Below are 27,139 nucleotides of genomic sequence, written 5' to 3'. Positions count from 1 at the left end.
TTTTAGTTTTTCCTAATATAAGTTCTTTAACCAAACAGCCAGATTTACAAGTAGAAAAAAAGATATGGGTTTTGGTTTTACATTTTGTAAATACATGTCATTTGATTTTAAACAGTCAAAAATAATTTTTTCTGAGGTTTTCCTACCATACTGCAGAAAAGGCAACTTACTACATTGGAAAGAAAGAAACTAGAGCAAGCCATAAATTTAAAATTTTTACCTATTTATTTACTTACTTTTTAATGTTTTTATTTTATTTTTGAGAGAGTGTGCGAGCAGGGGAGGGGCAGAGAGGGAGACAGAATCCAAAGTGGGCTCTGAGCTGAAGTAAGAGTTCCTGTCGCTCCAGACCCTTGCCAATATTTAATTGTCAAATTTTTTGTTTGTGTTTAACAATTCTAACAAGTGTGTAGTGGTACCTCATTATGGCCTTAATTTGCATTCTCAAATAATAAATGATTTTGATTTTTTTCATATCACTATTTGCCATCTATAGATCTTCTTTGGTGAATTACCTTTTCAGATTTGTTGCCCTTGCTTTTTTAATTGTTTGCCTATTTTTTTTTAACATATTAGTTTTCTACTGTTGCTGTAATAAGTTGTCACAAGCTTAATGACTTAAAACACAAATTTACCATCTTACAGTTCTGTAAATTCGAAGCACAACACAGGACATGCTAGGCTAAAATCAAGGAGTCAGCAAAGCTACATTCCTTTCTGGATGTTCTAGGGAAAAATTTGTTTCTTTGCCTTTTCTAGATTACAAGAACCATTTGTGATCCTTGGCTCATAATCCTTCCTCCCCTTCCCCATTTTCCCCTACCCCCCCATCCCTGCCATTTACAAAACCAGCAACACTGGATTCAGACGTTCCCATACAAGTTTGGTCTAATTTCTTATGCATCATCATTCCATCTTTATTTTATTTTATTTTTTTAACGTTTATTCATTTTTGAGAGACAGAGAGAGAGAGAGTGCAAGTGGGGGTGTGGCAGAGAGAGAGGGAGACAAAGAATCCAAAGCAGGCTTCAGGCTCTGAGCTGTCAGCACAGAGCCTGATGCGGGGCTCTAGCTCAGGAACCGTGAGATCATGACCTGAGCCAAAGTCAGATGCTTAACTGACCAAACCACCCAGGCACCCCACACATATTTTCTCCTATGGTTTCTTCTAGAAGTTTTACATTTTAATTTTTTAAGTTTTTTGATTTTAGAGAGAGAGAGCATGAACAAGCAGGTGAAAGGGACAGAGCAGTGAGAGAGAGAGAGAGAGAGAGAGAGAGAGAGAGAGAATCCCAAGCAGCTCCATACTCTGCACAAAGCCCAACACAGGGCTCAATCCCACTACCCTGGGATCATGACCTGAACTGAGATCAAGAGTAGGACGCTCAACCCACTGAGTCTTCCAGGCACCCTTGTATTTTACATTTTATATCTATGATCCATTCTGAATTTATTTTTGTATAAGGTATGAGGTACATGTCAAAGTTCTTTTTGCATATGAATGTCCAATTGTTCTAGCAGAATTTACTGAAAAGACTAACCTTTCTCTATTAAATTTCTTTTTTTTAACTTCTGCCAAAAATCAGTTGATGATATTTATGTGGGTTAGTTTCTGGGTTCTCTATGTTGTCTCATTAAACTGTGCATTTACCCTTGGCTAGTACCACACTGGCTTGACATCAGTTGCTTCATAGTTAGTCTTGAAATTGGGCAGCATTATTCTCAACTTTGTTTTTTGCTTTCATAATTTCATTTTTTTTTGAAATTTAACTCTCCTGGTCCATCTGCATTTCCTCATAAATTTTAGAATCAGCTTATCAATAACTACAAAAAACCCTGTTGGGGTTTTGAACACGATTGCATTGAGTCTAAATGTCACATTGGGGTGAAGTGACACCTTAACAATATTTGGATCAAATGTACTAGTAATTAATAAAATATAAATTAAAAGTAAGATATCTTCAATTATTAGACTTGCAAAGATTGCAAAGAAGTATAAACATGGAAAAATCATAGAGAAACACTAACGTTTTTGTATACGGTACTGGTGAGGTATAAACTGGTTCAATCTTTACGGAAAGAAAATGACAATCCATACAAACATTTTTTTGCATTTATTCTTTCATTCAGTAATTTTATTTCTAGGAATTATTGGGGATATACTTATAGAACATATATGTATAAGAATGTTTAACACAGAATGTAATATTTTTAAAAAATCTAAGCATGTATACTAAAGACAGATTAACCTGTATGATGCATCCATAAAATGGAATACAACCATTAAAAAGACAGGACTGTATATGTCAATAAAAGTAAAAATCAAGTTCTAATTATGATAGGGACATTCTGAAAAAGAAACTGAATCTCCATATAGGAGAAAGCCACGATATTAGCGTTGCTATGTTTAACTCTGGAGGTAGGGGAAGAAAGGAAGTAACAGAAAACTGTTTTATTAATTTATTATAATTTGAAGAATTTAACTATCAGGGTAACACATAAATAAACCATTCTAATTTCTTCTACTATTGTTGTTCACTTTTGGATCTTGAAAAATCACCCTCTCTCTGTTTCTAGGCCTTGGCTTTCTCCATCTGTATGAGGAATTATTTACTCACCTGGGTCAGGGTCTATGGAAGGGGCACTGGGAATGGATTTTACCCAACTTTCAAAGTGATCTCTGATCCTAAAACATTTAAGAACGGCTGATCTCTATGACTTTTTCAGGATTTAACACTGTATTTATTAGGCTACCAATAGAAACAAGCAGCAGAGGTAATTTCAAGCAAGAGAATATATTTTGCCTTAAAAGTTTCATGAGAAATACTCAAGAGAAAGGGCTGCTGAATATACTAAAAAAAAAGAAAAAAAGGCAATCAGGAGATTTGTTTTCTTTCTGGTTAATTAATCTTGTTGGATCTTCACCTGTAAAATAAGGAGAATGAACTAATCTGATTTCATTTAAAGTCCCCTACAAAAAACAATCTAAGATAGTTTGTCCTATTCAAATCTGGGTTTCAAATAAATAGAATTTGCTTGCTTTGACCTACAGAAGGGTTAAAATTTTTGGTAAAGACACAAAGGAGTAATACCACTTTCAAAGTCAACTTTTAAAAATTTTACCTATCTTAAGTTGCAAGATTTTCCCTTTCTTTTATATTCTTTTTTTTTTTTAAGTTTGTTTATTTGAGAGAGACAGAGACAGTTCAAGTGGGAGAGAGACAAAAAGAGAAGAAGAAAGAGAGAATCCTAAGCAAGCTGTGCGCTGCCCCAATGTGGGGCTCAAACTCACGAAACTGTGAGATCATGATCTGAGCCGCAACCAAGAGTGGAATGCTTAACCAACTGAGCCACCTAGGCATCCCTCTTTTATTTTATATTCCTTACATAATTATCTTTCACATCTTTTTTTTTAATGTTTATTTTTGAGAGAGAGAGAGAGAAGGAGGAGGGGCAGAGAGAGAGGGGGACACAGAATCCAAGGCAGGCTCCAGTCTCCGAGCTGTCAGCAGAGCCCAACACGGGGCTCACACTCATGAACTGTGAGATCATAACCTGGGCTGAAGTCAGACGCTTAACTGACTGAGCCACCCAGGTGCACCTCTTTCACATCTTTTATAAGGAGATCCAGATCCAGTCTAGTAGACGCTTTTTACTTTTATTAAAAAAAATTTTTTTAATGTTTCTTCATTTTTGAGATACAGAGAGAGACAGAGGGGGAGCAGGGGAGGGGTAGAGAGAGGAGGACACAATCCAAAGCAGGTTCCAGGCTCTGAGCTGTCAGCACAGAGCCAGACGCGGGGCTTGAACTCATGAACAGCGAGATCACGACCTGAGTTGAAGTCGGACGCTTAACCGACTGAGCCACTCAGGCGTTCCTACTTTTATTTTTAAATGTTTATTTATTTTTGGGAGAGAGCGAGCACAAGATGGGGAGGAGTGGAGAGACAGAGACAGAGACACAGAATCCAAAACAGGCTCCAGACTCTGAGCTGTCAGCACAGAGCCCCATATAGGGCTCAAACCCACAAACTGTGAGATCATGACCTGAGCTGAGGTCGACCGCCTGACTGAACGAGCCACCCAGGTGCCCCATGGTAGACCCTTTTAGATGTATAAGCTTCAGCAGCATCATAGAAAATTTACCTATTCTTATCTCTTTTTTCGATCTTATGACTCTATCACTATACTTTTATCAAAATTACTTTGTGCTTGGTTTTATTTCCATTTTCTTCGGTGGCTTTTCATAATTTAACTTACAAGCCCATTCCCCATCCCTGACCCAGACAGAATAAATCATCTCTTCTGTACAACATCTGGTCTTAATGGCACTGTATGTGTTGTATGGTATATTTATAACTATTTGAGTGTTTGTCTCATATATTAACCAGAGTTTTCAGAATCTGGTCTGAAATTTTATTCCCTATTTCACTGGTATCTGGAACATGGGACTTGGCAAAATATAGAATGAGTTCAACCAAACTGACCAATGGAACCAAGTAGCTTGAACTGTACCTTTAATGATGTGCTAAGAAACTGAAACATTTCAATAGTAATTCAGAAGCCAGAGAAGATAACAAGGCTAAATAAGTCTGTTTTATAAATAACCAGAAGTTGACTTATTAAAGCTTAGAAAGCTTAGATTCCAGGAAAATATGCTGAATTACAAAGAGCCATCTGGAGAAGCTGAAGAAACATCATCACTTAGAACACTGAAATACTAAATTCAAACATTAATAGAACTTCAGTCTAAGGGAAGACCCCTGGTTCGGTACTGGATCCTAGGAGAGTTTCAAGGAAGATTCCATCTCAAGTTTCTCTGACTATATGAATCATTTCAGCATGATTACACATACAAACTGATTGAACTAATTTTAAGATTGGAGATAATCTTGAAATTTATAAAACTTTTTAGAATATTGAACTGTATAAAAATTTGTCTCATTTTTAAGCAAACACTAGAGAATTTCTTTCTGATTCCAAAGCTTCTACTTTTTTCTAAGTTTTTCCTTGTGGCCATTAATAACTAAATTTGTAATTTAATGAACTTTTAGTATCAATTTATAAGTTGTACTTATATTCCTATTGGATAAACACTTCTATGATTCACACAAAAAATCACCTTGTCCTTTATAGTCACAAGATATTTTTATTATTTTCTGTCCCAATATGTATGCATAATTTCTTAAAAAAATTTTTTTTTAATGTCTATTTATTTTTGAGAGCGAGAGAGACTGAGTGAGTGGGGGAGGGACAGAGAGGGAGACACAGAATCCAAAGCAGGCTGCACTGAACTATCAGTACAGAGACCAATGCAGGGCTTGAACTCATGAACCAAACCGCAAGACCATGACCTGAGCCGAAGCTGGATGCTTAACCGACTGAGCCACCCAGGTGCCCTGTATACATACTTTCCTTAACAGAATGAGCACTCAAATAGAACTTTTAAAGTGTTTATTCAAATGATATATGAAATTTATTGTCAAATTGGTTTCCATACAACACCCAGTGCTCATCCCAACAGGTGTCCTCCTCAATACCCCTCACCCACCCTCCTCTCCCTCCCACCCCCCATCAACCCTCAGTTTGTTCTCAGTTTTTAAGAGTCTCTTATGTTTTGGCTCCCTTCCTCTCTAACCTTTTTTTTTTTTCTTCCCCTCCCCATGGTCTTCTGTTAAGTTTCTCAGGATCCACATAAGAGTGAAAACATATGGTATCTGTCTTTCTTTGTATGACTTATTTCACGTAGCATAACACTCTCCAGTTCCATCCACATTGCTACAAAAGGCCATATTTCATTCTTTCTCATTGCCACATAGCATTCCATTGTGTATATAAACCACAATTTCTTTATCCATTCATCAGTTAATGGACATTTAGGCTCTTTCCATAATTTGACTATTGTTGAGAGTGCTGCTATAAACATTGGGGTACAAATGCCCCTACGTATCAGCACTCCTCTATCCCTTGGGTAAATTCCTAGCAGTGCTATTGCTGGGTTATAGGGTAGATCTATTTTTAATTTTTTGAGGAACCTCCACAGTTTTCCAGAGCGGCTGCACCAGTTTGCATTCCCAACAACAGTGCAAGAGGGTTCCTGTTTCTCCACATCCTCGCCAGCATCTATAGTCTCCTGATTTGTTCATTTTAACCACTCTGACTCAATGGGGAAAGCTCTCAGGAACACGACAGGGATGTCCACTCTACTGCTGCTGTTTAACATGGTGTTGGAAGTGCTAGCATCAGCAATCAGACAACAAAAGGAAATCAAACGCATCAAAATTGGCAAAGATGAAGTCAAGCTTTCACTTTTTGCAGATGACATGATATTATACATGGAAAACCCGATAGACTCCACCCAAAGTCTGCTAGAGCTCATACATGAATTCAGCAAAGTCACAGGATACAAAATCAATGTACAGAAATCAGTTTCATTCTTATACACTAACAATGAAGCAACAGAAAGACAAATAAAGAAACTGATCCCATTCACAACTGCACCAAGAACCATAAAATACCTAGGAATAAACCTAACCAAAGATGTAAAAGATCTGTATGCTGAAAACTGTAGAAAGCTTATGAAGGAAATTGAAGGAGATATAAAGAAATGGAAAAACATTCCATGCTCATGGGTTGGAAGAATAAATGTTGTTAAAATGTCAATGCTACCCAAAGCTATCTACACATTCATTGCAATCCCAATCAAAATTGCACCAGCATTCTTCTCGAAGCTAAAACAAGCAATCCTAAAATTTGTATGGAACCACAAAAGACCCCAAATAGCCAAAGTAATTTTTAATTTAAATTTTAGTTAACACACAGTGCAATATCGGTTTCAGGAGTAGAATTTAGTGATTCCTCACTTACATACAACATCCAGTGTTCATCACAACAAGTGTCCTCCCTAATATGCCCCCTGTAGTTCTTTTAGTCATTCTCTCTGCCTCTGTACCCAGAAAATCCCATGGTGGTGCAGCAGCATGGAGGCTGGGTGGAAACCTAGAAGTCCTCTCTGACTCGAAGAGCTGCTGTCTTAAGAGGGCAGGGCAAATTCCCATTACTTTTTTCTCCCTTGTTCTCCTGAGCTTGGCTCTGGATTCAGACACAGCTACAGGAATGTGGCAGAGCAGAAAAACGAAAGCCCTTTCAGGCCAGAGAACTATTAAAAAGAAGCCCCAAAGAAGGCTAAAGTACCTAGCATATTGCAAAAAAGGAGGGAGTTCAAAAAGCTATCCCATAAAGTGATATGTGAACACCTGCTCAATGATCACTTGTACATGTGTAGAGGCACCCGGGTGGTTCAGTTGGTTGAACATCTGACTCTTGATTTTGGCTTAGGTCATGATCCCAGGGTCACGGGATCGAAGCCCATGTTGGGCTCTGCACTGAGCGTCGAGCCTGCTTATGATACTCTGTCTTTCTCCTGCTGCCCCTCTCCAGGGCTCATACTCTCTCTCTCAATAAAAAAGAAGAAAGGAAGGGGAAGGGAAAGGGAAAGGGAAAGGGGAAGGGGAAGGGGAAGGGGAAGGGGAAGGGGAAGGGGAAGGGGAAGGGGAAGGGGAAGGGAAGGGAAGGGAAGGGAAGGGAAGGAAAGGAAAGGAAAGGAAAGGAAAGGAAAAGAAAGGAAAGGGGGAAGGAAGGAAGGAAGGAAAGAGAGGAAGGAAGAAAGAGAGGGGAAGGAAGACAGAGAGGGGGGAAGGAAGAGAAAGGAAGAAAGAGAGAGAGAGAAACAAAGAAAGAAAAAAAACATTTTAAATCTGCACATGTTTAAATCTAATACTGCATAGCATACCAAAAGCTTTGAGAACTCTACTGGGCTTGACCACTGACCAAAAGGATAAATATACCATTGGGTAGCATAGACACAGGACAGATCTTTTTTTTTTTTTTTTTTAAAGTATATTTATTTTGAGAGAGAGTGAGTGAGTGGGGGAGGGGCAGAGAGGGAGAGAGAGAGAATTCCAAGCAGGCTCTGCACTGTCAGCACAGAGCCTGCTGTGGGGCTCTAACTCAAGAACCGTGATATCATGACTTGAGCTGAAACCGAGAGTTGGATGCTTAACCAACTGAACCACCCAGGTGCCCCAACACAGGACAGATCTTAATGGCACTGCAAAGCCTTTGAAAATTAAACTGGCATTGGAACCACAGCCCACAAAAGAAGTGTTAGAAGTCTGTTCTCAATCTAACAAGGTCAAATGTCTTGTTAAAGTAAATGTCTGTTAAAATAAAAAAAAGTAACACTCTCCTGAGGTTTTAAACAAGACCCAGAATTTTATCACATAATATTCAAAATGTCCAGGATCTAATCTGGAATTGCCTCTCATATAAAGAGACAGGAACATCTCAAATCTCAAGTGAAAAGAAAATCAGTGACAACAACCCTAAGACGACACAGATGTTGCATTATCCTGACTTTAAGGTAGCTATTACAACGAAACCCCTATCAAGATACAATCCTCAAAGTTTCCCTTTTGCCCCTTTCCTCAGTCCCTACACCAACATCCATAGTGGCAACTACACTGTAATGATCTTTTTCATTGTACGTTAATTCTACCTGTTCTAGAACTCCATATGGAATACTTCAGTGGGTATTCTTTGTAAGGCTTCTTTCACTCAGAATATTGCTTTGGGGACCCATTAATACTGTTGTGTTTATAAAAAGTTTTTAGTTTTTGAGTATTTCATTGTATATATATATAAAAGTTTGTTTATCCATTCTCTATTGATGGATACCTGGACTGTGTCAAGTTTTTGGCTATTACGAGTGAAGCTGTTAAGAGTATTCTTTTATAAGTCTTTTTGTACATATGTGCTTTCATATTGCTTGGGTAAATACCTAAGGGTAGAACTGTCGGGTCATGGGATAGGTATATGTTAGTTGTATGAGAAGCTACTAGATCTTTTTCCAAAATGGTTGTACCATTTTAAATTCACACCAATATGGTATGAAAGTTTCAACTGTTCCACATTTTAACATTTGGTGTTAACAGTCTTTTCATTTTTGAATTTTGGTAGGTATGGTGGTAACATACTTTGGTTTTAGTTTTCATTTCCCTAGTGACTACTGATGTTGAGCTCTTTTACATGCACTGGTGGATATTTACAGATTTCTGTTTTTACTGTTACGTTGGAAGTGATCTTTATATGTTCTGCATACTGGTTCTTTGTGAAATATATGTTTATGAGTATTTTATCTCCATCTGGTTTGTGTATTCATTTTTTATCAGTGTACTTTAATGAATAAAAGTTTTAGTTAAAAAAATAAATTAGGTATTACAACCATGCTCTAAAAAGTAAGGGAGAATATTCTTAAAATAAAGTGAAAGACAGAGATGCCTGGGTGGCTCAGTAGGTTAAGTGTCTGACTCTTGGTTTTGGCTCAGGTCATGATCTCACAGTTTGCGAGTTCAACCCCATGTTGAACTCTGCACTGACAATGCAGAGTCTGCTTGGGATTCTTTCTTTCTCTACCTCTCTTTCTGCCCCTCCCCTGCTCATGCGTGCATGCTCTCTCTCTGTCTCGCTCTTTCCCTCTCTCTCTCTCTTTCTCACTCTCAAAGTAAATAAACTTAAACAAATTTTTTTAATAAATACAAAAATAAACTGAAAGAGATTCTCATTGAAACAACAGAAGACACAAAATATCAAATGGAAAAATTAGAAGTGGAAATTTCCAAGAAATTAAAAATTCATTGATGGGTTCAATAGCAGAATTGAAGTGACTTGCAGAAAGGTTCAGTGAAATGTGAAGACAGATTAAATACAAATTATCCAACTTGAACAGAACAGGAAAAAAATACAATAAGCAGAACCTCAAGGACCTATGGGAAAATAACAAAAGGTCACATAGGCCCCTGTGGCTCACTGGAGTTTAGGAAGAGAAAACAAAGAGTGTGATGTAGAAAAGATACTTTAAGAAACATGGTTGAGTGATGTCACAGAAAATGGTAGGAGTAGACAGCTCCAGGAATTGGTCCCTCCACTGAAACAACTATTGAGCTGTCAAGAACTATCAGATTCAACTATTACAGAAGTCTGGAGTCTAGGTGAATACTTTTAGCATTCAGGGAAGTTTCTGACAAAAGAGAAGCTGGTAACTTTTAGCATTTTGCTCTTTTGACCACATCTACCACATCACATCCCCAGACCTATGGCAGGCAGTCAGGGGACAGAGGTCACATTCCTAGTGCAACTTGCTGTTTTGCTGGTAGGCAATAAGGACCCTGTCTACTAGAAATTGGGATTGTATGTTTGCAATCTGAGGGGCCAGCACAAGTCTAGCCACTATTTCAACCTCTTTAGTTAGAAGCAAATTCTTGGATGGTCTCTGTTGAATGAATTTAGAGGAATGAAACACCTACTTCCCACTTTTTATTTTACTAGATCCAAGTATTCAAGCAAATCTGTCAGGTCACTGGCTGGCCGTGGAGATAACAGAACAGAGACTTCAGTGGCCACACACAAGAAATAGTCTTTGCAAAAATAATTTGAAAAAGTCACTAAACAATTGAAGAACTGCAGCCTTCAACAAGCAACAACAGCAACCTCTGGTGGAGGAAAGAGAATCTGATTTCCAGAGTTAGCACATTACAATATTCACAACGTTCAGTTCTTAATAAAAAAAATTACAAAGCATAAAAGAAACAGGAAATGGCCTACTTACAGAAAAACATTAGTTGACAGACACAATCTTGGAGAGAAGTCAATTCATTGGACTTACTAGATAAAGATTTAAAGTAGGTGTCTCAAATACGCTCAAAGAGCTAAAGGAAAGAATGAATAATAATAATAAAAAACCTGAAAGAATCAGAAGAATGCTATGTAAAAAGCAGAACTACTAGTTTAAAAATTATAAATTATAAAAAGAGCCAAATAAAAATTCTGGAGCTGAGAAGTACAATGCTGAAATAAAAAATTCACTAGAGGGGTTGGCTTAACAGCAGATCTAAGAAGAAAAAAAAAAAGATGTGGTAAAGTTGACGACAAGGCACTGAAAGTACTCAGTATGAGAAGCACAAAGAAAAAGAAGAGAAATCAATAGCACCTAAGGGACATATAAGAAACTGTCACATATATCAACATACATTATAGGAGTCTGAGAAGGAAAAAAAAAAAGCAGAAAAAATATTGGCCAAAACAATGGCCAAAAACTTCTAACATTGGATGAAAGACATGAATTCAAATATCCAAAAAGTTCAATGAACTTAAAGCAGGATAAACTAACAGAGAACTACACTAAGACACTTTATAACGAACCTGTCAAAAGACAAAAGGAAACTTGAAAGCAGTAAGACAAAATGACTCCTCACATACAAGGGAGCTTCAATAAGATCAACATATGATTTCTCATCAGGAACCATAGAAGCCAGAGGCAGTGGAAATCATATTTTAAATGCTCAAAAGAAAAAAGGTGCCAACCAAAAATTCTATATCCAGCAAAACTGTCCTTATAAAATGAAGGAGAAGTTAAGACACTCCAGTTTAAAAAAAAATAAAAAGCGGGGCGCCTGGGTGGCGCAGTCGGTTAAGCCTCTGACTTCAGCCAGGTCACGATCTCGCGGTCCGTGAGTTCGAGCCCCGCGTCAGGCTCTGGGCTGATGGCTCGGAGCCTGGAGCCTGTTTCCGATTCTGTGTCTCCCTCTCTCTCTGCCCCTCCCCCGTTCATGCTCTGTGTCTCTCTGTCCCAAAAATAAAAAAAAAAAAAAAAAAAAAAAAAACGTTGAAAAAAAAAAATAAAAAGCTAAAGAAGTCATAACTACCCTACAAAAAATACTGAAGGAATTCTTTCAGGCTGAAATGAGAAGATATTAAACCGCAACTAAGAGCTCTATGAAGAAATAGAGATGTCTGGTAAAGGTAATTACATAGGCATATAAAAGCTAGTATTATTGTATTTTCAGTTTGTAACTCTTCATTTCCTATACGACTTAAAAAACAATGCCTACAAAAATAATTATAAATCCACAGGAATGGGCACACAGTCTACTGATTTCATATAATCTGTAAAAATAATAACATAGAGTGCAGGAGTCAGAAACAGAGTTCGTGCATGCTATTGAAGTTAACTTGGTATCACTGCAAACTATTATAAATTCAGGAGGCTAACTGTAATCCTCAGGGTAATCACTAAGAAAATAACTAAAAAATTGGCAATAGAAAAAAAATCAAACACACAAGAAGGCAGTATGGGAGGAACTGAGAAACAAAAAAGATAAAAGATATGTAAAAAACAGCAAAATAGCAGAACTAAATCTTTCAGTGTTAGTAATAAATTTAAATGTAAATAGATGAAGCTCATCAATTAAAAAAATTTAGCAGAATAGATTAAAAATGATTCAATTACACACTGCTTATGGAAAATTTGCTTTATACCAAAGACACAAATAGGTTGAAAGTGAAAGGATGGAAAAAGATTATCCATACAAACAATAACTAAAATACAGCTGCAGTGGCTATATTAATATCATACAAAACAGCTTTTAAATAAAAAGTTGTTACAAGAGACAGGGGCAATTGGGTGGCTCAGTCGGTTAAGCGTTGGACTCTTGATTTCAGCTCAGGTCATGACTTCATGTTTCGTTAGATGGAGCCTTGCATCAGGCTCTATGCTGAGCATGTAACCCGCTTGGGATTCACTCCCGCTTCTCTCTCTTTGCTCCTCCCCTGCTTGTGTTCTCTCTCTTTCTCACTCTCTCAAAAATAAATAAATATTTTTTTTAAAAGTTGTTACCAGAGACAAAGAAAAACATTATATATTGATTAAAGGGTAAAATCAACAAGAAGTTCACAAACATATATACATAAATGACAACTCTAACATATATGAAGCAAACACTAACAGAATCAAAGCAGAAAATAGTTAATATGCTCAATGGTGAAAGACTGAAAGCATTCTCCCTAAGATCAGGAACAAAACAAGGATGCCCATTTCACCACTGCCATTCAACATGGTACTAGACGTCCTACCTAGAGCAATTAGGTAAGAAAAAGAAATAAAAAGCCATCTAAATTGCAAAGGAAAAAATAAAACTGTATCTATTTACAGATGACATAATTCTATATACAAAAAATCTTCCAAAATCCACAGAACATCTACTAAAGCTAATGAAGGAATTCAGCAAAGTTGCAGGCTACACAATCAACAACAAAAATCAGTTAAGTTTCTATAAATTAGCAATGAACAATGAAAGAAAATAAAGAAAACAATTCTATTTACAACACCATCCCACGGAATAAAACATCTAGGAATCAGTTTAATCAAAGAGGTGAAATATATGTACACTAAAGACAATGATGAAAGAAATTAAAAACCTAATTAAATGGAAAGACATTCCATGCTAATGGATTAGGAGATTTTATATTGTTAAGATGGCAATACTCCCAAAAATTATCTACAGATTCAAATCTCTATCAAAATCATGGGTCATCTGGATGGCTCAGTCAGTTAAGCGTCCGACTTCGGCTCAGGTCGTGATCTCACGGTTTGTGGGTCTGAGTCCCACATCAGGCTCTGTGCTGACAGTGCAGAGCCTGGAGTCAGTTTCAGATTCTGTTCTCTCTCTCCCTCTCTCTCTCTCTCTCTCTCTCTCTCTGCTCTCCCTCCATTGCTTGTGCTCTGTCTCTCTCTCTCAAAAATAAATAAACATTAAAAAAAATCTTCATTGAAATCCAATTACCTTTATTTTTTTTCAGAAATGGAAAAGATGATCTGTAAAATCATATGGGATCGCAAAGGGCTCTGAATAGCCAGAATAATACTGAAAAAAGCTGGAGGAGTCACACTTTCTGATTTCAAAATTTACTACAAAGCTATAGTAATCAAAATAGCATAGTACTGGCATAAGAGTAGATATATAGACTGTCTTAGTCCATTAGGCTTCTATTAAAAAATACTATAGACTGGGTAATTTACAAACAATGGAAAGTCATTTCTCACAGTTCTGGAGGTTGGGAGTCCAGGATTAGAGTGCCAACATGGTTGGTTGAGGGCTCTTTTCCAGACTGCTGTATCTTCATATGGCAGAAGGGGTTAAGGATCTCTCTGCAACCTCTCTGCAGCACTAACCTCATTCATGATGGCTCTACCAACATAACTCAAGTATTTTCCAAAGGCTCCACTTACTAATATCGTCACCTTTGGGAATTAGGATTTCAACATATGAATTCTGGAAGACACAAAATTCACATGATAGCACAGACCAGACTCAGAAATAAACCCCAAATCTACAGAGAGCTGACTTTTGATAAGGGTGCTAAAACCATTCAAGGTAGAAAGAATAGTATCTGCAACAAACGGTACTGAGATCAGTTCCAACCAATGCAAAGGTATGAAAGTGGACCCCTTATCTCACACCATATAAAAACTAAGTCAAATGGATCTGCAGGCTAAATATAAGAGCTAAAACTATTAAATTATTAGAAGAAAACATAGGAGTAAATACTTATGACCTCAGATTTGGCAATGTGTTACTAGATTTCACACAAAAGCATGAGCAACAAAAGAACAAATAGAAAAATTGTAAACAACAATATTAAGTTTGTGCTTCAAGGACATCATCAAGAAAGTGAAAAGACAACCCCCAAAAAGGAGAAGATATCTGCAAATCATATATCTGATAAGGGTTTAGTATCAAGACTATATATAAAGAATTCTTACAACTCAGTAAGAAAAGGACAAACAATCCAATTTTTAAAAATGGGCATAAGATTTGAATAGATACTTCCCAAAAGAAATGAAAATACATTCAACATCATTTACCATTAAGGAAATGCAAATCAGAACCACAATGAGATATCACTTCACACACACTATATATATATAGTTACATATTTATATGTAACTACACACACACACACACACACACACACACACACACACAAACAACCAGAGAATAAAAAGTGTTGATGAGAATGTGGAGAAATAGAAAGCCATGTACACTGTTGGTGACAATGTACAATGGTGTAGCCATTGTGGAAAAAAGTTAAACATAGAATTACCATATGACTTGGCAACTCGACTCCTATATACGTACCAAAGAGAAATAAATATGTATGTGCACACAAAAACTTGTAGAAGAATGTTTATAGCAATGTTATTCATAATAGGCAAAAGTGGGAAACCACCCAAATGCCCATCAACTGATGAAGAGATAAACAAAATATGGTATATCCATAAAATGAAATATTATTCAGCCATAAAAAAGAATTAAGTACTGATACATCCTATAACTTGGATGAACTTTGAAAACATTATGCTAAGTGAAAGAGGCCAACCACAAAAGGTCACATCCTGCATGATTCTTTTTTTTTTTTTTTTAACATTTATTTATTTTTGAGACAGAGACAGACAGAGCATGAACAGGGGAGGGTCACAGAGAGAGGGAGACACAGAATCTGAAACAGGCTCCAGGCTCCGAGATGTCAGCACAGAGCCCGACGCCGGGCTCGAACTCACAGACCGTGAGATCGTGACCTGAGCCGAAGTTGGACACTTAACTGACTGAGCCACCCAGGCGCCCCTGCATGATTCTTTTTATACAAGTCCAGAGACAGAAAGCAAATGAGTGTTATCCCCCAGGGGATGGGAGAGGAGAGAATGGAGATGATTAATTAATGAGTACATTCTTCTGAGGTGATCAAAAATATCTGAAACTACAGAGGTGGTGTTTGAACAACATTGCGATGGCACTAAATGCCACTGAATGGTACACTTAAAAATAGCTAATTGTGTGTCATGCGATTTTTATCTCAAGGAAGGAAGGAAGGAAGGGAATTAAAAAAGAAGGAAGAAAGGGAATAATTACTGATAATTTGTGGAATTTGGCAAAAAACATGAACTACGGATTCCTGAAGAATAAACATAAAGTAATCCATGCCCTACAATTATAACCAAACTGATGAAAACTAAAGGCAAAAAAAAAAAAAAAAAAAAAAAAATCTTGAAAGCAGCCAGAGAAAGCCCATAACATAGTGGGGGATAATAATTCAAATGACTGTGGAAACCATGCAGTCAGATGAAAGTAGGATGTTTTTAAAGTGCTGAAAAAACTGTCAGAACTTTCAACCCAGGATTCTATATCCATACAAAAGAATTCCTTCATGAATAAAGGTAAAATAATGACATTCCCACATGATAGAAAACTAAGAATTCGTTGTCAATAGATCCGCTCTGTCAGAAATGTTAAGGGAAGTCTTCAGACAGAAGGGAAATGATATGAGAGAAAACCTTGGAACATTAGGAATGAGAAAAGAAAAACAGAAAGAATACATATCTGGCTAGAGTTATCATTTCTCTCTTAATTTCTACAAAATATGTATGACTCAGAGCAAAAGTTTTAACATTATCTGAGGGGTTTTCAATGTAAATTGATGTAATACATAATGCAACTACAACATAAGGAGTGAAGGATAAAAGGACCTATGTTCCACTTTAAGTGATAAAATATGAATGCTAAATAGATTGTGTTAAGTTAAATATGTATATTATAATTCCTACAGCAACCATGAGAAAAAATTGAAGAGATATGGTCAAAAACTCAATAAGCAAATAAAATGGAGTACTACAAATACTTAAGTAACTAAAAGAAGGCAGGAAAGAAGAAACAAATTAAAAGAGGGCACAAACAGAAACAAGAAAAGGACAGATGTAAGTCCAAATATCAGTAATGATTAAATGCAAATGGCTTAAATATACCTATTAAGAAACAGAGATTGTGAAAATGGATAAAAACACGTGACCAAATGATGCGTTGTGTACCAAAAAACCACATTAAATGTAAAGACACATTTATATTTAAAGCAAAAGGATAAAAGAAATCCCAAAGAAATATACACAACTATACAATTTGAAAGACTACCTTTATGTCCTGCAATTAAGCAAAAAAGAGTTCTCATATATTACCCATTCAAAGCATGATCCATTAACAAAAAAGTGGCAAATTAGATTTCATCACAATTAAAAACTTTTGCTCTTTACTGGACACTCTTTTAAAACAATTTTTTTTCTAATATTTATTTTTGAGAGAGAGAGAGACAGAGTACAAGTGGGGGAGGGCAGAGAGAGAGGGAGACACAGAATCTGAAACAGGCTCCAGGCTCTGAGCTGTCAGCACAGAGCCCAACGGGGGGCTCAAACTCACGAATTGTGAGATCATGGCCTGAGCCAAAGTCCAATGCTTAACTGACTGAGCCACCCAGGAGCATCTCTTTATTGGACACTCTTAAGAAAAATAAAAGACAAGCTATATAATGAAAGAAAATCTTTGTTAATCATAGATCTAACAAAGGACCTGTATCTAAATCTATAAAGTATATAGATCAAATTGGTGACAACTGACACCTTAATACTGTATTCAATTGCATTAATATTTAATGAATACAACTTAAAAGTAAGAAATTTTCAGTTACTAGACTTGCAAAGAATACAGAGAATAATGGTGGCAAAGTAAGAATATATACAACAAATTGGTTCAACATTTTGGAAGGCAAATTTCAATCCATGTAAGTTTCTGTATTTTTTAACCCAACAATTTCATTTCTAGGAGTTACTGAAAAATATATGTGCAGCAAAGATACGCACAAGAATATATACGGCAGCATTAAATGCAATATTTTTTAAAAAAATCTAAGCATCCATGTTGAAGATGGGTTAAACAAAGTACGGAGCAGCCATAAAATTACAAAGCAGACATTAAAAAGGCAGAACTATATATGTGAGTAAGAGCAAAAATCAAGTTCTAGTTACGATGGGGATACGCTGAAGGAGAAAGTAAGTTTCCCTATGGGAAGATCATTTATATTAACTGGGCAAACCAATACTGGTGTTATACTCAGTTTGGGGAAGGGTAGACAGGAAACAAACTACTGACATTATAAAAACATGGATTAATTTCAAAGGCACTATGCTAAGTGAAAGAAGACAATTTCAGAAGGTCAAGTACAATATGACTCCATTTATATAATATTCCGGAAAAAAAGCAAAACTATAGACAGTGAGAACAGATCAGTGGTTGCTAGGGGTAAGGGATGGGAGAAGGTGAGGGAAGTTTGTTTTGTTTTGTTTTTTGATGAAGGAACTATTCCGTGTCCTGATTGTAGTAGTGGTTACACGAATCTATACTTGGCTTAAAATTCATAGGACTGTATACCCTCAAAAATTAATAAATGAATTTTACTGTGTGTTAATTTTAAACAGAAGAATATTTTAGATTGCATATACTTGTGGAGGTTATTTTGCTATTTTCCCAGAAAGACTCTATTAGAATGCTACATTTCTATTTAGTATCAAAGTCGTTGTTCTCATTCATTTCTGCTTCAAAAACAATTAGAATTAATCTACTATGTGAAAGTGATAAAAAAGCATTGTTGTTTCTGCAATCGACAATGAGTTATTAATATAAATCTTTCTGTTTGAGAATGTAGACAGAGTTCTTCTCTCAGTATATACTAAGGGCGTAAAGAAAATGCTTCTAGCTCATAAAATAAGAACTAATCAAATCTGCTATGTTACACCCTATCTTCAAATGCCAACTAAATACCATCTAAAGATAAACTAATGAGTCACTGGTTTCATCTTCTCCTGAATAAAATTTGTTCATTTTCCTCATACATATAATGATGGTGGTCACTACATTGGATTTTGAGGGTTTTTCATTCTCCATTTACACACAAATTGCCATTCTTTTGATCTAAATTTGTGTTAAACTTTTATCTTCATGTAAACTAGAAATAAGGTTTTTCCCTTGCAGGAGAGAACATTATAAGCATTACAAAACTGTTCAAATTGTTTGTTAAGTTATACATTATAATTAGTTTGGCAGAGCTAATACAAATCACATTTACAGACTAACAATAATAAAATTGAAGTACCAGTTAAATATCCAAAATAATTAAAGGAATCATTTTTAGCCTGGCATAATTAGCTAATTCACTTTACAAGCATTTATTAAAATGAATTCACATGTTATTATTCCATAGGTAGTTACACAATAGTGTTTATACAGGAAAAAATAATGAACCAAACTCTTTGTATCCAGCCCTCCACAATTAAAACGAAGACTCCCCAAGTAATATCAATCTAGGATAGACTAATTAAGTTTGGTTTGATAACCATTCATTTCTTCTATTGCCTCTGAGCAAATTGTTTATTAGAGAAAGTTATTTTACACAAATCAAATCAAACTGGGTAAACCATTATATTTGAGGGAAACTTTAGCCATCAGTCAATTAATCCATCATTTTCTCCAGACACTATTGTTTAACGAGCAGATCATATTATCAACAATTTAGATATCATATGATTCAATTATAACAGTAAATTTATTGACAGTTTCTCTAATACTTTTATTATGAGCAAATTTGGATTTCTCCTTACCTTTGTGAGCAAAGCAAAACCAATTCAGGTATTATAGTCAAATATCAAATAAATATAAAATTCTCTTCAAATTTTTATAAGGGTTTGGTTTATTATTACAAAAGGAAAATAAGCCTTAATGAATTAGCATCGCTAAGATATAATTTTAACATAAAAATAATTACTATTTCTCTAATATGCTAAAATATACTATGTACATGACCATAAAGTTACATTAAAAATTCATTTGAAAAATGGACCTAAGAAAATATTAATTTGTACTCATAAAAAATTAGGAAAAGTTTGTCACTTTAACCTTAATGTTCAAGCCAAGTGAATTTATTTGAGTTGTTAAAACCATAGTGTGGCTCATTAAATTTCTAAAAATACAGATTTCATAGGAGGCATTAAAATAAAAATGTCATATTATTAATATTTATTTACAGACAGCATGAGAAGAAAAATAACTAACACCTCCCAACACCTGCTTGGAAGACCATATTTAAGATCATAATAGAGCAAAAGGACTGCTTTCTAGTTTTTAGTAGAAAATGCATATAAAACTTTGTTAGTTGACCTAAATTAGAAGAAGTCTCAAACAGGGACTTTTTTAATCTAAGGGTTTTAAAATAGATCCTTTCTATATATATTTGTTTCTTTATGATTTTGGCTGTCCAAGTCCAAAACAACTTGTGAATTCTTTAATAGGTTGTCTCTAATTGTTTTACGTTGACCAATTTTACCTGGCCAATCTGAGTTTAAATCCTTCAGAGTTATGGACTATGGCTAAGACTTGTTTTCTACCTCATAAAAGGAAAGTTCTGGTTCTCCCTTGAATGACAAAATGGTAGGTGCTTGGGAGGAGCTCCTGATTTGACCTAATCCAATTCTCTCTCATTGTATACATAAAAAGAACGTGTCTAAGCCCATAACATAGCTAATTATCAGTACTGATTAGACAAATATGCTAACAATAGCCTGTACATTCAATAAACATATTTCTGTTGAGCAACTCTAGCTGCTGCTGGTAGCCTATGTGATCCAACAGACACCAAGGCAGAGTCATCCAACAGTCCAAAGAATAGCATCTGGCCTATAAATTACAAATTCCTACATATGTACAGTTCTCAAAACGTACTCCTCAGAGGTTTAGGATGCCACAGAGACACGTCAGGGCACCAGAAAGAGAGAGTAAGAAGAGAGCCATGGGAACATCTGGCGCCCTGAAACTCCTGCATCTTCATTTCAGTCCGAGCCATTTGCTTCTGAACAGTTTTTCATTTAAAAAACAGTTGATTGCAAGCAGGTCTGAAACCACTATCCTATGTACATTCCTGGAATCTTCAGAGTACAACATTTTAAGTAAGAAAAAGGTGATTTTAGGGTTTTTATGTAAAGAAGAATACTTCATTTTAACATATTTGCCTTGAAAAGGTTTACTCTTTACAAAGTAATTACAGGAACATCTGCATGAAGATACTGTAGTCAGTTGTTTGATAGAGGGTCGATATATTTGCATGGTACAAACTGTTTAAGTACAGGAAAGCAATCCATGGTCAATATGTAACATCAGCTATATCTCTTCTTCTGAAGTCCCATATTCATCTACTTTTGTGCCCATTAAGTACATTCTTATTATTAATTTATTTTAAGCAAATTACTATATCCTCTTGAAATACTGCAGAAAGGACTTTTTGCTACCGTTTTCCCAAACATCTGTAAATATACACTCCCTTCATACAAAGCACAAATTTCAGAGCAGGGGCCTTTCTGTGATTTTGGTTTCCCTGACAAAAAGATGATGTCCCCCTCTAGAGTGGGTTATGACAATCATTAAATGGTTCTTAGAAAACATTTAGCTCTCTGTAATTTTACCTGTTTTTGATTTAGAGTTATAATTAAGAAAAGCAATGCAAAAAGGACAGTAGTTTGAATCTTCTAATCCAAAGATGATTCCAATGCGAGTGCTACTGTAGTAAATAAAATCATTTATGATGTTCCTGATCATCCTCAAGATATTAGCAAAGGGAGAGCTCCTCCTTGATCCAAACAACTCATCAGCATTAATTAATCATCTCCTTCACCACAAATATTTCATTAACACTGAAAACAATAACACTGAAGTATAGCATCTGACTATAATGACGTATTTCAAAAAAAATATTTCAATTGGCATATCCAGGACTTCCTTCAACAAATAAGAACAGATTTTCATATTTTGTCACAAGTTAGATTATGAACAGGGTGGTGGAAGTTAGTCTTCTTTATTTGCTTTGGGAGTTATGTTGCTCTGTGCTCAGTGATGGTCCAAAAAAACCTACGGAACTGTACTATATAAATGAAGCAAATGGGTGATACCAATTACTGAAATGGCTCACTGCTTACTAAATAAATACTACATACTAAAACCCCGAATTTTTAGAGTAGTTTTGTAGGGGATAGCTCAAATACCTTCAGATATTGAATATTTACCATTGTTTCAGACCATTGTAAGAAAACCTGAGGCAAGACAAAATGTAGTCAAGGAATTGATGCCATCCAGTGGGAGAATCAAGATATGAATCTAGTTAGCCAGGTCCCCAAATTAAGGATCTTCTTACAAGATCATATTGCCATCCTCAATGAACATAGATTGTGCAGTTAACTCTGCATGAACATTATTAAGTATTTATAATAGGGCTGAAAGTTATATGAGATATGTGTTAAGTCTCATTTCAGGCTTTCAATGTTCTTTTGGTATTATTACTAGGTATAGATCTCCTTACTTTCAAAAACAGTATACTAATGCTCAGAGATGTGACAAAGCTAATTATTTTCTGCTTTATCTAAAATTACTTTAGAGTTAAAGAGTAACTGGAAAAAATTGTTACAAAGAATTCCTTCACTCACATTTCCTTTGTGGTCACAAAGCTTTTAAAAGATGTGGCTAGGACCTAAGGGCACCTGGGTGGCTCAGTTGGTTAAATGGCCGACTTCAGGTTGGGTCATGATCTCACGGTACGGTCTGTGAGTTCCAGCCTGCATTGGGCTCTGTGCTGACAGCTCAGAGCCTGGAGCCTGCTTTGGATGGTCTCCTCTCTCTCTCTGCCCCTCCCCCGCTTACGCTCTTTCTCCCTCAAAAATAAATAAACATTAAAAAAAAATTTTTTTAAAGCTGTGGCTAGGACCTAAAACAGCTTTCTGACTCCAAGTGACATGGCTCTTTCAACTACACAATCGGTTCAACTACACATGAGCCATGGGAGGTACAAGAAACTATAAGATGCTATGATAGGCCACTGCAAATATGCAGACATTTTGCATAGACTATGGTAAGGGATACTAATCACATACTAGAATCCAAAATTACTTATAGTGATTTTCGATACTAAAGAGACTTTTTACAAGGACCACACTAAGAAGCAAAAGTACTGAAGAAGCATCGTTTCCCTATCTGTACTTACCTACAATTCTGGATTTTTATATGGATTTAGCACAGTGCCTGGGACAATAGTAGCCACTAAGTAACTGGTAGCTGCTATTATATAATGGATATTCTGTTCAAATATGTTTTGTGATATGCTATGTTTCAGGCCCTTTGATATACAGGAGGATGCCAGAATTGTAATCACTGCTTCCCTATCACAGGAAGCACATTATATAGACAGAAAGAGCCAGATGTTACTAGGCTTGCTAAGATGCCAGTTATTTTTTTTTATTAAAAAAATTTTTTTTAATTTTATTTATTTTTGAGAGAGAGAGAAAGACAGAGCATGAATGGGGGAGGAGCAGAGAGAATCCGAAGCAGGTTCCAGGCTCTGAGCTGTCAGCACAGAGCCTGACGCAGGGCTCAAACCCATGAACAGTGAGGTCATGACCTGAGCTGAAGTCAGACGCTTAACCAACTGAGCCACCCAGGTGCCCATTACGATGGCAGTTATTAACAGTAACTTGTATATGTTGTTCAGGTTGGAGAGGAAAAGCTATCAATTCTTTGACACTATAGGTAGGTACTCATTTGAAGAGCAATAGACAGAATTAGTATCGTTAAGAATAAAAGTTTTATTCCCCCGACATTTTGAGACTTTTCAACATACAGAAAAGTTGAAAGAACTGTACAATGAACAGCCATATATCCATCATCCAGATTTTATAACTAAAATTTGCTGTATTTTGCATTACGACATATCTTGCCATCCTTCTATCCATCCATTAAGCCAACAGTTAGATGGTGCTTTTACGCTGCTGGATTAGTAAAAGTTTTTATTTGTTAAATGGGTATGGTCCCTGTGAGATGGACTCCTGAACTTCAAAACTCTGATCAACACTGTGATTGCAAATTTCACGGGAGAAAATGCAAAGTACATAGCCAGACATTATCACCCTTTAAAGAGCTTTGGGCATAAATCTGCATTAGAGTCATAATAAAGCAGGCTAGACTATAGGTGGACTGCAAAGTCTCCTACTTAGGCCTAAGGCTCCTTTCAGTCAGACTTACCCCATGAGATTCTACCGCTCAATAGTGACAAGGCTGGGGAAATAAAAATCTAAGAAAACTCACATACAGGATTGGGGGAAGGAGAACTAAGAAGATTTAAGGAGGACTGTCTACATTTCCTCTTAATTCTAGAATACTGGTTCTAGAGCACTAGGTTACAGCCTCTATATAGACTAGTCGGGCTGATGTTGGTATGGGTAAGTGTGAGGGTTTTAAAATATGTCCATACATTCTTTGATATCCCTCTTTTCAAGAGGTGGAGTTTAATGCCACTCCCTTGAGTGTGGTCTGAACTTCATGACTCACTTCCAACCAACAGAATATAGCAGAAATGACAGTGTGTCACTTCCAAGAGGAGGCCATAAAAAGTATAGTGGTTTCCTCCCTGCTCTCTCTTCTTAGATCACTCACTTTGTGGAAGTTAGCTGCCATGTCATAAAGACAATCAAGCAGCCCTCTGGAGAGCCTCCTGTGGCAAGGAAGTAAGGCCTACCGTCAATAACCAGCAAGGAATTGATAAGGCCTCCAACCAACAGTCAAATGAGCAAGTCATTCTGCAAGCTGATCCTCCAACCCCAGGCAAGTTTGCAGAGACCGTGGCCCCAGCTGAACATCCTGACTCAACTTCATGAAGATCCTAAGCCACAACCACTCAGCTAAGCTGCTCTCAAATTCCTGTCCCTCAGGAACCATGTGAAATAAAATACGTTTGTTCCTAAATTTGAGGGTGATTTGTTACATAGCAACACAAAACTAATGTACGATGCAACTAAGAAGAACTCCCTTTTCAGCAGCTTCCTCTTCTCTGTCAAAACTTAACTTCTAAACATTTTAGCTTCTTCTCTCTCTTGGTACCTCAGACATCTCTTCAGGTCTTTTTTATACCTCAGTTTTCCCATGTTTGGTTCCTCTGTTCCTCCCTTCTGCCTTAGGAGAAGGCAACTAGTTCTGAAAACTTTTTTCAATAAGGCAACTAGTTCTGAAAACTTTTTTCAATTCAAGGACCTCTTTGACAGAATGAGAGATTCCCCCAAACTCTAGGTCTCATTTATTTGCATTTGTAACTCAAATCAATAGAATAGCAGACTTCTCAAGCTTTCATGGACCTATGGCCTGCTTTTGTAGGGGCCATCAAAGGAAAAAATGTTTGTTTTCACTGAGTACTAGAAATAAACTGAAAACCTATCTACATCAGCAGTTAAAGTAAAAACATTTTCCAATTAGAAAGTTCTAAAAATATACAGGAAAGTCCATGGCTTACACTCTGGGACTTTCTGCCATAATTTATCAAAAATAAGAATCTGGAGTCCCACAAAAAGATATACACAGTGAGTGAATATATTAAAAGTATACTTACATAGTTAAAAATTAGGTCATTTCTAGTAAATAAAGAAAGCCATCGGATCATCTGAGTTTGAATGACCTCTCTCCTAGCAAAAAACTCACCAAATAAAAAAAATATTTAATGGTATTGAACTCATTATAAATTTTAAAAATTATTAAGTCATTATTTTAAATTTCCTTTCCTCCCTCTTATTTACTTTGCTGGGCTACAGTACCCTTGCTGTTTTACAAATGCACCAAACAAGCTCCTGTGTCAGAACCTTTGTATTCAGTTTCTGGGTGGTTTTTTTTTTTTTTTTTTTTTTAACCACAGACACCATCATGGCTTGTTATGGACTTTATTCAGATTTTTGCTAAAATGTCATCTCATTAGAAAGGTCTCCTATAAATATCTTATATAAAACAATCCCACCCAGGGGGCACCTGGGTGGCTCAGTTGAACGTCGACCTCAGCTCAGGGCATGATCTCACAGTTCATGGGTTTGAGGCCCACGTCAGACTCTGTGCTGACAGCTCAGAGCCTGGTGCCTGCTTCAGAATCTGTGCCTCCCTTTCTCTCTGCCCCTCCCACACTCACTCTGTCTCTCTCAAATATAAAATAAACCTTAAAAAGAAACAATCCCACCCAGTACTCCCTATCCCCAATATCCTATTTTATTTTCTTCTTAGCACTTATTGCTTCTTTTTTTGTTATTATTTTTATTTATACTATTTCTCCAACTAGACTATTAAACACAACAACAATTTATTTTATTCTTTTTCTCTCCTGTTCCCCAAAAGATTTTGAGGCAGGTAGCAAGTTTAATACAGCTTCAAATCCTACTTGAAATTATATTAAGTGTAATATGACTCACAAATGATTTTAAACATTCAAAATAATATCTTTATAAAGTCTCTAAATGTAGCTCTATTATTCCTGGCATTTTGCTTCTGCATTGTTCCCTTTGCTTGTTTTTAGCATAGAAAGTGCTCCCAAGAAGTGATGAAATGATTTAAGAGAAAGTCACAAAAATATTCATATGGCTAAAAATGGCTGTGTACTCTGACAATTATGGAATACAGATGGTTAAGTAGGAGGTTTTACAGTTTCTTACATTTTTGAGAAGATACTAGTTGGGAGGTGGCTGGGGACTAGTTTAGGTCTATGTCCCCTTGGCCAACTATGAACTCTCCTTTTATGCAGCACCTCTCAATGTTGTCGACATACTTTGACAAGTGTTCAGGTTTCATACCACTGCAACCATCATACGTGTTATAAATTAAAAAAAAACCCACAATTTACAAGGCACCTGGGTGACCCAGTTGGTTAACGTTTCAACTTCGGCTCAGGTCATGATCTCAAGGGGTTTGCGGGTTCGAGCCCTGCGTCGGGCTCTGTGCTAACAGCTCAGAGCCTGGAGCCTCCTTCTGATTCTATGTCTCCCTCTCTCTCTGCCCCTCCCCTGCTTGTGCGCACTCGCACGCACTCTCTCTCTCTCAAAAATAAATAAACATTAAAAAAAACCCACAATTTACAAAGGGGGTGGTAATTATATCATGATAAGCCTAAGAGTAATGCCTATGTGACTTGTAAGGATATTATAGACTGAGAATAAAGTTACCACTTTTGGAGAATGCTGCCATTTCTAACTTTGCAGTTGGTTATTACTAGTTATTAGCTGCTTCAGCTAAGAATTTATATGTGAAGTGCTTTATAATCATAAATATATTTAATGCCAGCTTCTGTGTTTTAATTTTTTTTAATGTTTATTTATTTTTGACAGAGAGAGAGAGAGAGAGAGAAAGAGAGAGAGAGAGAGAAAGAGAGAGAGAGAGAGAGAGAGACACACACAGCATGAGTGGGGGAGGGGGGCAGAGAGAGAGGGAGACACAGAATTCAAAGCAGGCTCCAGACTCTGAGCTGTCAGCACAGGGCCCGGCGCGGGGCTCAAACTCACAGACTGCGAGATCATGACCTGAGCCGA

General features: G+C 36.5%; 1 protein-coding gene across 3 annotated transcripts in view; it reads right to left on the bottom strand.

The window, feature by feature from the left end:
- The window catches only part of RANBP17 (RAN binding protein 17), a 331,490-nt gene that overhangs the window by 171,635 nt on the left and 132,716 nt on the right, over nucleotides 1–27,139 (bottom strand). The gene's annotated exons all lie outside the window — the stretch shown is intronic.

The sequence above is a fragment of the Panthera onca genome, chromosome A1 (assembly GCF_046562875.1).
Source record: "Panthera onca isolate mPanOnc1 chromosome A1, mPanOnc1 haplotype 2, whole genome shotgun sequence".
NCBI lineage: Eukaryota > Metazoa > Chordata > Mammalia > Carnivora > Felidae > Panthera > Panthera onca.
Note: the sequence above shows the minus strand (reverse complement) of the source record. Positions and strands in the feature narration are given on the sequence as shown.